This window comes from Pinus tabuliformis, chromosome 1_2 (assembly GCF_031772625.1).
Source record: "Pinus tabuliformis cultivar Carrire ecotype Pingquan chromosome 1_2, CPIR1, whole genome shotgun sequence".
NCBI lineage: Eukaryota > Viridiplantae > Streptophyta > Pinopsida > Pinales > Pinaceae > Pinus > Pinus tabuliformis.
The window spans coordinates 400,791,503-400,795,407 of NC_142298.1; the positions used below are offsets into that span (position 1 = coordinate 400,791,503).

Here is a 3,905-nt window from a genome sequence, read left to right on the forward strand (position 1 = left end):
TCACAAAAGCTTGAATTCAGAAATTACTACCCTATACGGAAGGGCCACTGCTATTAAAGTTCATCAGTTTGAACGGTCTCGCGTAAGGGTTTCCAAGCTGAAGACAAATCTGGATTTTCTTAAACGGTGTAGAGATTCGGTAATATGGATCACAGAAGCTTGAATTCACAAATTACTACCCTATATAGAAGGGCCACTGCTATTAAAGTTCATTAGTTTGAACGGTCTCGCGTAAGGGTTTCCAAGTTGAAGACATATTTGGCTTTTCTTAAACGGTGTAGAGATTCGGTAATATGGATCACAGAAGCCTGAATTCGGAAATTACTACCCTATATTGAAGCACCACTACTATTAAAGTTCATCAGTTTGACTGGTCTCACGTAAGGGTTTCCAAGTTGAAGACAAATTTGGTTTTTCTTAAACAATGTAGAGATTCGGTAATATGGATCATAGAAGCCTTAATTCATAAATTACTACCCTATACAGAAGGGTCATTGCTATTAAAGTTCATCAGTTTGAATGGTTTCGTGTAAGGGTTTCCAAGTTAAAGACAAATCTAGCTTTTCTTAAACGATGTAGAGATTTGATAATATAAATCACAAAAGCCATTTAAAAAATAAAATATTTTTAAAGTAGAAAAACTTATTTTAATATGCAATACTTCCATTTAGTTCTACCACACATAATTATAGAAACTTTAATGACATTACACAATGTAATAAGACATTACAGATTTTTTTTGGGAGATAAAATTGATTTCTAATTAATAAAGCTAGACATTTATCAATTTACTATATTTTCCATCGATTAAAAAAAATTAAATAAATAAAAACTAAATTGTTCGCACCAATAAAAAAAATCGGTGAAAATGAAAGTGTTCCGACTAATAAAAATTTAAAAATAAAAAAGTAAAGGGACACATTTAACTTTTTACCCTAGGAAATTGGGAAAAAAAAACAGGGACTCGTTACCATCCAACTTACCCTGGTTTGAAAACAAACCGATAAGTTAGGCGCTTAACTATCGGAAAGGCATCTATCGTTTAAAAGGAATCACGGGACGTGGTCGACAACAATGAAATTGCGAGATGCACGTTCAATGCACCCGTCTCTGTTTGAATTTAATTATAATAAAATTAAATAAAATGTTTATTTTAACTTTATGTGTGGGGTATGGCCCATTTGAAGGCACACTGTTCTTCACGCACATAACAAATGAAAGCGACAAGATCGAATAAATGAAATGCGACGCTTTAGAAAAAAAATACAGTCCCATATTTCCCGCTTTTTGACCAGTTGTTCACACATAATAGTGTTAAATAAAATAAAATAAACATACAATTGAAGATTCCTAGCGGTCATAACGAACGAACCTTCCCGGAAGCTACTTTCCCATTAAAAATAATTACTTATATACACCGCCCTTCAAGTTTTTAGCATCACGCTTGGCCATCATTCTCTCCTGGTCACACATTTTCTTTGTTTCCTTTTACCTCTTTTTCCTGGAAGTGAACTGCTAAACTCTCGTCCTCTTGGAGATTTTTCTGGACATGGAGGAACTAGAGAACTTAACTAGTGAAACAGTTGAAGATTGTTCTATCGAAGCCGCGCCTCTGCTCCAGCTCGCCATTTTCTTTTACTTGAATCATAATGTGCGCTCAAGTTGGAGATTGAATTATCAGCGCCATGTTTCAAGCCTTTTGATCTTCGTTGGACAGACACAAATCGGAGGTATGCTTTAATCCATGAGGATGGTTGATTGGATTGTCATCGATCGGTGTCGCATATGAACGAATATGATGAGGCCTCATTGGGTCGAAAAAGATTTGATCTTGAATGTGAGATGCCAGTGAAATGATCGGTCAGACGTCCGTGCAGATCAATGTATATCCATTGCCAGAAGAATTTTGTCATCTGTGTTCCTTGAAATGAATTATTGTTCACACATGAAATTGGTATCTGAAATCTATAAAGAGTTTAATGACGGTTGTTTTAAATATTTGAGTTCTCTAATTTGGGAACTTGACGAATTTTCAATTTAAATAACTTTAAGAATCTTCAAACACATGACTTCTCCTCCAGTTTGAAGATGCTTCCAAATGCTTTCACAGTGAAATTTAATTTAATATATGGCAAGTCTATGTATAATGAAATTTCATAAATTTCATGATTCCATATTTTTGAAAATGAAATTTAATTTGATATAGAACGAATCTATCCCTAATGGAATTTGGATGTGGACAAATATCTAACTGGTTTGGATGAAATGGTAAAAGTTTTGAAAAAACAGAGTTGTTTTATTAACACAATTCAAGATCTATGCACAGTAGTTGTACTCCACTTTGCAGGTGATTCAAATTTTTTGATAATGGTATCTAACTTGATACAGTATAATGTAATTTAATGTGCCACTTTGCAGATGCATCCACATATTTTTTGAAGATGGAATCTAAATTGATATGGGGCACGTCTATGTGCAATGGAATTCAATGCAATTTTTTACAAATTGGCCATGGAGTTGCATAAAGAGAAGGATGGAAAATAGGGGCATGTGGGTGGAAACCCTACTCATTGTTTGGATGTTTGGAGTCGTAGGAAAATACGAAGAGGGTGAAAATCTCTACTAATGCTGCTAACTCTTTGAGACATGATTTCTTATGGTGATCCAGGGATGCGCTAGGTTGGATTGTGTTGAACCCTTCAGGTGGTTGAAGGGATAACCTTTAAGATGGAATGTGCTGAACACTTGAGGCAGTTGGAGAAAGTTGAAGGCTCTTGGCTGCCCCAAACTAGAGATGGTTGAAGGGATAACCTTTAAAATGGAATGTGCTGAACACTTGAGGCAGTTGGAGAAAGTTGAAGGCTCTGGCTGTCCCAAACTGGAGAAGCAGTAATGTATTGGGAGAGCATACGAGTCATATGTCGTATGAAATGAATTGCATCCTACAATACTGTAATGTCCTTACTATGTATTTCATTTTGCCAACACTAATTGTTCAGCACAATCTCTCCATGTGAAAACGAAGTACTATTTAATTTAAATTTTATTTATTCACATGGGCCACCATGCTCTGTTTTGATAGTATAGACAGACTGTTTTCATACGGTTTGGTTATGGATAATGAGAGATGTGTTGTCACAAATTGTTTTCATGGTAGATACTGTCTATTTGCAAATATCCACCATTTTCATTGTATAGCTTGACATTTCAAGCTCAAAGTTGTTACATAAACGCATTTCCAGACTAAAACACCAAAAATTAACATTGAAAAACAATTACAGTCTAGCAAGTTATACTAGTTACAAAAAAAAAAAAGGAAGGGAACTGGGAAGCCACTAAACAATAGAAGCCATATTTTGGTTTTTTTATCCAAGTTGAAAGATATTGTATGAAATCATGACACACATGGTTCTTTTTGTGTTCGGCTCGTCCACATAGTTAACCAGGTATCCCATGGAGTTGCATATTTGTATTTTCCAGATTCATTTGTCCTTTACAAATTTCTCTTATCCATCGCTATTTACAATTTTCTAAAAAAACTCTTGGGAGTTGAAAGTAAGGGCTTCTGTATTTCCAAATATTAAAGTTTTCAATTTTAAATTATTAATGGTTTCCTTCCATATAAAATTATAATGATAGTGATCTCTGAACATCCTTCTTGATCAAGTCATGTTAAGGTTACCTTTATGATATTTATTAAAGTTCAGTTTGATAGATCCTTGTAATGTGTTCCGAACTCTATCCTTGGAGAATGGAACATGAACTCTGTAAGGGCCATTTCAACTTTAGTGGGTTACTCTCAAATTTCTGTAACTTATTTCCTCTTCAACTAAAAATATGGTTCCAATATATGAAGTTGAAGCTCCTGGATTTAAATTTTCAAAATATGATTCCAACTTCCAAGG

At 34.5% G+C, this 3,905-nt stretch overlaps 1 long non-coding RNA gene across 2 annotated transcripts; it reads left to right on the plus strand.

The window, feature by feature from the left end:
• Positions 1 to 1,449: 1,449 nt before the first annotated feature.
• Positions 1,450 to 3,054, plus strand: LOC149206044 (uncharacterized). Of its 2 annotated transcripts, none has more exons than XR_016251907.1 (2): positions 1,450 to 1,883; positions 2,419 to 3,054. It is a non-coding gene; the product is annotated as an uncharacterized LOC149206044 (long non-coding RNA). The 2 variants fall into 2 exon arrangements; XR_016251906.1 differs by having other exon boundaries at positions 1,450 to 1,730.
• Positions 3,055 to 3,905: the final 851 nt, after the last annotated feature.